Source organism: Pezoporus flaviventris, unplaced genomic scaffold (assembly GCF_033815535.1).
Source record: "Pezoporus flaviventris isolate CSIRO_AGI_PZ_B2104156 unplaced genomic scaffold, CSIRO_AGI_Pfla_v1 ptg000021l, whole genome shotgun sequence".
Taxonomy (NCBI): Eukaryota; Metazoa; Chordata; class Aves; order Psittaciformes; family Psittacidae; genus Pezoporus; species Pezoporus flaviventris.
In genome coordinates this window covers 12,140,896-12,148,666 of record NW_026892569.1, presented here as the reverse complement: position 1 = coordinate 12,148,666, position 7,771 = coordinate 12,140,896, and positions in this window count along the sequence as shown.

Sequence of the window (7,771 nt, the reverse complement as noted above, 5' to 3'; positions counted from 1 at the left end):
AGGGGAAAAGGTGTAATTGTAATGTGCTCACTTACAAAGAACAGATATACCATTGTTAAAGTTACCCTTTCATCAACAGAAGTGGCAATCTGGGTCCAAGGAGGTATTAGTGAATTGATGCAGTTCTGCTGCTGGGACCGTTCCTGATCCTCACTGGCTTAAGACATGGAAGAAAATCTCCTCTTCTACTCGCACTGGTTTTAGGGCTATTTTAGAGCATCATTTCTTGCTCTGAACAGCCTCCAGGTTGTAAGCATTTTGAGCTAAACTCATCTGGCCTAATTTCCATGTACATGTCCTCGGTGCTTTGTGGTTCCTATTGGCTGTGTTTGTGCAGCTGCCCAATTAGTATCTTATTCTTTAGAGGTGCCAAACCTTCCCTGTCGATGAGATGCAGAGGCCGAGGTGGAATTTAGGCTGTTCCAATGCATCCCAAATGTTTTCCCTCTCTTCCTCAGCTCTTGTAGAGCCTTTTCCCAAAGCCCTGTTGGTGTGTTGGTTTGATTTCATGTTTGCATAACTCAGTGGGGTATTTTTCCCTAGGGGTCCCTCATCTGCATCCTGGAACAACATAACCCCTGCTGCTGATGTGAGCTTTGGAGGAAACCGCATCAGGGCAGGGGCAGGAAGGCAAATGCCTGCAGCATTCCATTGAACACACTTTGTGGCCAGCAAACACTGGGATGTTCAGCCCTCTTAGTGCTCTTCTTGGTTCTATCATCTAAACCCCTTCTCATAAACATCCTCATGTGGTTGATTTAAATTCCCGCTGCAGGGAACGGGACTGAAAAGCAGGACTAGGCAGAGGATACTGGTATATGGAAAATAATTATCAGTGCAACCCTTTGAGATTAAAAGTGCTTTATAATAGTGTTTTAGACAAGTATAGGAATCTGTTTCTAAGATTAACTTATAAATACACACTTTATCAAGGTATTTTGGGGGCTTTTTTTATAGGTTGTTTGCACATCACATTGGAAACAATGCCAAAAGCTACAGAAGTGCTGGTTGGGGGAATTATAATTATTAAGCTAAATAATGCAAATACAAAAGTAGCTTTGTTGCCAGAATCCTTTGGCATATATTTCACTGCCTCTGACACTTTAATGTTTCAGTAGCTACATACCAATAGCCAATAGATAAGGCATCCATGGTTTTAATTTACTGAAATACATATTCAGCCCTTTTCCTTAGCATCAAGCTGCAGAAAAGAAGCTGCCAAAGTAAACAGGCAAACAGCTCTCAAACCCAGCACAGATCCATCCACTGGGTTCCCGGGGCACTGGATGAGCCTTTGTTTTGTACACTCAAATGATTTCAATGATCCCATCGCTTGCAGGGAAGGCTCATTGTGCTCGCAGGGAAACCACTCCAAGATGATGCAGAGCAGCTCTTCCAGGGACAGATGTGCCCTGTTTCCCAATACATCCCCTCCCGTTCTCCCATGGGGAAGGAAGGGTTTGTGAATGGTGACACACACCAGCACCTTCACTTGTCTGAGTGAGACTCAATCTGATGTCAAAACAGAAAGGAAACTGCTGTGCTTGCCCTCACCCCTTTATTCTCTGGTTTCTCACCTAAAGGAGAGCTCCTCGCGGCTCCTCTCCGAGGGGTGCCGTGGTCATGGATGTGGATGTGGTCATGGATGCGACGTGGCAGCAGCTCAGCTCAGCTCTGGGCTCTCTCCTGTCTCCTGTTCTCTTGTTTGCAGTGCTATGGAAACCCCTGCTCCTGTTGCCATGCAGCAGCTGACCCGTGCATGGGAGGGATGCATTCCTCCCTCCTGGCACTAGGCCTGGGTTCCCTATGCCCAGGATAAGTGTCCCTGCCCTGATGGAGTGGGGCAGAGCCAGGGTAGGTCCTCCCAGACCTGGCCACCATGGGAGGCTTCACAGTATCACCTGCCTGGCTTCAATGTGGGTTCATGGGTAGGGGTTCTGAGCAGGCAGCTCGCTGAAGGTCAGGCCTTGGCATGGAAAAGGAACAAAACCTCTGTGCTGTAAGAGGTCTTGCAGGATTCTTTATTCATTATTTCACACTGGGAATTGGGTTTTTAACCCCCTCTCTGCAAGCAAAGGGGAGCTGGAGGCCCTGATTGTAGAATTAACTGTGATTCATCATTCCATAGCCTCTGCCTCAGCCTTTCTGTTTGTAAATCTGAACAGTCAGAGTCTGGGGCCTGTGTGTGGTACAGGTGAATGAACTGTCATTTACTGGAGGTTAATGGTGCTATAGCCAGTGGTGCTATAGAAGCCTATATATCACCTTCCAAAATACTACATTAAAGACGATTTGGTAAAACATCATTCAAAAAGTAACACATTTTAGTGCAGGAAAAGCTCCTTAAATCCCATATTTACTCCTTCCTGTTTCTGAGCAAACCAAATCAGTTCCAAATGGATTGTGTTCTTCTCTAGGCTCTTTAGACTCTCTATTAATACCATTTCAGCTTTCTGAAATAGCTTTCTTTTTTCATTTACCAGTAGGATTCCAAACAGCTTTCTCCATCTGAATAACTGACGCAATAAATAGCATGGTTCTCTGCAAGTGCAAACTGCCATCTGATTGTTACAGCTCTTCCCTGTAATTGCTGATTATCAAGAGCCTGGATTCAGGCAACAGAAGGAAAATGCTTATGCAGAAAGAAATTGCTCTTTATTCTGCACATGAATGCTTTGATTCTTAGCAGTGATGCAGAACCCCACAGTGCTATCTTCAGTGTGTTTTGGGACATTTCCCAAATGTATTGGGGACTGTGGATATAAAATGGCACTATACAATAATTCCTGTTCCCCCCAGAATAACGCAGTGGTAAATTGCACTTAAGATGCAGTTTTCTAAAGGCATCCCATCAAATGGTCTTTGTTCAGAAATAGCAGATGGTTACAGGATTGTGCATTTGTCACAGTGATAAATAGGCAGAAATAGGTAACAGAAAACAGACATCTGAACAGCTCTGGCTCTGTCTGGTATAATCTCTATACCAATGAAGGATTCATTTATAGGAATCCTTTATAGATCCTTTATAGATCCATTGCTCTGTTCTGTGCTATCCTTGCTAAACACTTATTGCCCCGAACTGGAACAGAGATTATGTAAAAGCAGTGATTTTTGGTGGATTCTTTGATATGTGCAAGCTTTCAATAGCTCTGGCTCATTGTTCATGTCCCACACATGCCACAGACCACTCGGGCTTTGCATTTCCTTGAGGGCAGGAAGATTTTCAGGCCAGGAGGGCATCTGGGCTCTATTCTTAGCCACCATTAACTTGGCTAGTGAATGGAGTACATAGCATGGGAAAATGGGCTGCATGCTGACCATTTGGAGGCTTGTGGGGATGGTTTTGCTAGGACATGGGATGGGGAACTGGGGATATCATCATTTCTTTGCTCCTTCCTTCCTTCTTTGACGGAGTTACTTGTCTCCTCCATCCAGTCACCCTGTTTGGGGTGTGTGGCTGCTGAGCCCTATACCACAGAGGTGTTGCAGGGGTTAAGTACTGCTGGCAAAACGTTTTGAAATGACTGATTGAGAAACGCTGCCGGAGATGAAAGCTGAGTCAGTGTCTAGAGAAATAAACCTTCCTTTGTGGTCTTATCACTACGGGAAGCTCCCTGTGTCCCCAGGATGCTGCACAGGTCACTGAGCATCCCTGGAGCCTTCTTAAGGGGACTCATTCATTTCACTTTAGTCTCTGTGACGTGAGCCACGAGCTGCACCACGCACAGAGAAACAGCAAACAGCAACCCCCATGGAAGTCCCAAGTGGACTGGGAGGTTTTTCTTTCTCTGGAACTCCGGTTCCTGGTTCCTGGTCAGTTGGGTGGCTGCAGAACCTGGGGCATCCCAGGGGCAGAAGGGAGCTAGGAAGGATTTTTATCTCAAAATGCGGACTTTTCCAGCTGGGAAAACGTGTCCTGTGACATTTTGCATGGCCAAAGCCAGCCGGGAGATGGCAGCAAGCTTGCATTGCCAGGGCTGGCCGTTTGGCTGCTCTCGCCCTGTTACCTACAGATGAAGTTCCAGGCTTGAGGAGCACCAGGAAACTGCGGCCCGTCCTCTGGGATGAAGAAATGACCCCAGAGCGGGGCTCTGCAAGAAGAGCTGTGAGCTCAACGCTCATCTTTGCAAACGGGCTGATGGCTCAGGACTCGCTCTGAGTCCCCTGCCACTGATTCCCAGCCCCTGGTGTGTCCCTAGGCTGTCTCATCCAAAAGGAATTTGTGGTGTGTTTTCACCTGGTCTGATTTCAATCTAGGGGATGAAAGCTGCTAAAATCCCTGAAGGGCCACATGGAAATGACAAGATAGCCCCTGTCATCCATCCTTTACTGTAGGTACCCATGGGTGCTCTGTAACGACCTGGACAAACAGCAGCAAGTGCTCAGTGATTTGTATTTCACACTCATTCTTGCTGGGAATGCAGACTCCTTCCTGCTGAGGAGAAATGTTCTGCAGTCTTCATCTTGGGATCCTTGCCAGTTCTGGGCCAGTTTCTTTGCAAAGCAAAGCTTATTCTGGTGCATGCTGCGGTGGCAAAGGGCCTTGCTTGTGACTGTCCGCTCCTTGAACAACTGCGCACAGGTACACTCTGTGCTTTGCTCTGCCTCCTGAGCAAAAGCAGCCAGTGCCAGGTAGAGATGATGGACTTGGGCTCCCTGACCTGTGGGTCAGTCAGGGAGGGCTGTGTGTTGGTCAGGCCAGTGGTGATGGTGTAGCAGAGCCTGATGCACATGAAGCGGGAGAAGGCAGAATCAGATAACACCATTGGGATCTCTGGAGGTCTCTACTCCAACCTCCTGCGCATGCTTCAGAGTCAAGGCTGCTTCAGGTCTTGCCTGGCTGTTTTGAAAGCCTCTAAGGATGGGGATCTCAAACTCTCCATACAGTGGAAGGTGAGATCCGGGAGGCTGAGCTTGGGCTTGGTGTGGATATAAATAAATCATAGGAAAATCAAATGGTTTGCATTGGAAGGGACCTTAAAGCTCCTCCAGCTCCAACCCCTGCCACGGGCAGGAACCCCTTCCACTAGAGCAGCTTGCTCCAAGCCCCTGTGTCCAACCTGGCCTTGAACACTGCCAGGGATGGGGCAGCCACAGCTTCTCTGGGCACCCTGTGCCAGCGCCTCAGCACCCTCACAGGGAAGAGCTTCTGCCTAAGAGCTCATCTCAGTCTCCCCTCTGGCAGGTTCAAGCCATTCCCCTTGGCCTGTGATGCTATGGTTGCAGTTTCAAGGCCCATTGTGAATAACCACTTAGACCTGATCCCGAACTGACAACTTTAACTACTTCCAGAGTTCCCTCGGAGCTCAGTACTTTTGGGACCCAGGAGTGTGCATTTGGCCCATTTTAAAGAGAGCCACAGAGCTGCAGCCAAGGAGACTTTCCTAACCAGGGCTATAAATCCAGGCTCTGTGCAGGGACAAATGACCCAGGAACCTGAGGCTGCAACTTCATCATTCTGCATTAAGCTCTAAAGGCACAATTCCAGCCTTTTCCTGGCCTTTGCTTTGTGGCAAAACTACAGCTCCTGTGACTGCATGGGAACTGATCCAGCTGAAAAATACCCTGCCTGGGGAAGAGATCCTTTCTTTTCTGATCACTGTGATGGCTTGAGGAAGAGGGATGCAGGGGCTGGGAGAAGGTGGAGTTGCCCCTTTCAGTGCTTTGGTTGTCTTAGGGAGATACTGAAACTGCAGCTTTGTGCTGGTAAAACAGGCTGATCCTGAGAGCCCTGCACGCAAATTCCCTTCCACAGGGGTGTACGGAGCAGACCAAGAGGGATTCATGAAGTAAAGCTATAGGTCATGCTGATTTCCGAGAGCTGCAGTGGGAAGCAAACGCTTCATGGTTCCAAAGGGCTTCTGCTCATGTGGAATGGATTAAAGATAAAACCAACCCTGTCACTCACTTTGCTCCTGGGCTGTTTCAGCCCTGTCTGTCTCATTCTCCAGAGATGCTTGTGCAGGAACTGCTATTTGTGATCCAGAACTGTGGCTCATACCCCCAGGGTAGCTCATGGGATCCACGCTCCCTTGCCAGGGAATGAGGCGCCGCTGGGTACCAGCAGCAGTGGTTTGGTGCCAGCCTGGCTGTTTGCTTGCAGGATGCACCTATTTGTATCTCTGATTTAATGTGGAGTTCTGGGGCACAGAGAAGCAGTGATTCCACTGATGCTGTGCTTTTGGTGGGACAAACCCCAAATCCACCTCTTGTATCTCTTTAGCTGGAATGACGGACAGCACAAACATGCTCCTGATGCAATGGCAGCTTCATTACTTGGAAATGCTAGGAAGTTTCCACATCCTGTTCCCGTTCCTTTGTCTGCACCTGAGTGAATGCCCGCTGTTCTCCCCACCAGGATGTCATCAGATCCCCTGGCTTGTTTTCCACTGAAATGTCTCCTCTTAGGTAAATATTACATCTGGGGTTGCTTTGCCAGTGGTTTTCCTACCTGGATTTGTACAACGGGTCAGTGCCCTGCTCAGAGATAAGAGGAATACCTGCTGTGAGTGCGGTTTGCTGCTGTGATTTGCCACCCTGCTCTTCCTCATCAGCTTCTCCTTTAAAGGCTCTTGAATGCTGCTGTTGTGGAGGCTTTAGCAAAGTGAGGGATATCTAAGAGAAGCCATGGAGTGCTCGGCCGGAGCAGGACTTGTCCATTGCAACAGCCATGACTTGTGAATTATTCATCTCTGTGTAACTGAAACACACAGATCCCCAAAGGTCTTGTTACAAAGAGGGGAGGGATCAGCGAGCATTGAGCAAAGCAGGAAGGGGAACAGGTCCAGGGGCACCCTTCTCCATCCACCTGCATCTGCTCGGCGATGATGCTTTTTAATGCAGAAGAAAGCCGACAAGTGAAGCAATGCGCAGATCTGTAAACCAGCTTCTTGTGTCAGTTTTCCCTCCCGTGGGAACCCAAGGTTTGAAGCAGTGAAACCCATACACAGCCTGTGGGCATGACCCAAGCATCTATGCACAATAGGCTCTGTGAAATGAAGACATTTCCAAAGACCAAGAGAGATCGGAATAGCCGGCTAAGCGGAAAAGAAGCCAGCATGGGTCTGCTCAGTACTGCTGCCTCCAGACAAAACCAGACTTCAGCTGATTAAAGAGAGCAGATGCAAGCTGGAACATCAATTGGAGCTAATTAATCTGTGCTTCAATCTGTATTCTAGCTCTCCCATAGCAGGTTTGGAGAAAGAAAGAGTTAACCCTTCAGCTGGCACAGCATGGCCTTAGAAGAGAGCACAATGAAACATCCATGAATACCTTTGGATCCTTATCTTTTCAGAAGCAAAGAGTTCTCTGTCTAATCATGCATCATCACCACCAGCATTCTCACCCCTTCCTTCTCACTGTGCTGTCAGTAACGTGATCTTGCTCTGCTTGCAGAGCCCTTGTAAGCAGTGCTGGGGACAGGGCCATACATATTGTGCTAAGAAGACACCTCTTCTTTAACTCATTTGCTTCCCTTGGCCTATGTTCCCTCTCATTAGACTAGATGTATGATCTATAGAAAGTGCAAAGAGCTCAGCTGACATCTGATATGCTTATAAATAGCTTGTCTGCCCTGCCACGGTTCTGTAGCCATCCCACCATGAGCAATACTCTTGATGTATTGCACTCTTCCTGGAATTGGGATGCTATCGAAGATTTTCCTCTAAAGCATCCAGATTTTGCCTCTGCTGGAAGCCGGGCGCTTGACTGCAGGCACCACTGGTCTGTTCCGGATGGGCAATTCCTTGGTCTTGTCCTCTACTCCAGTTCC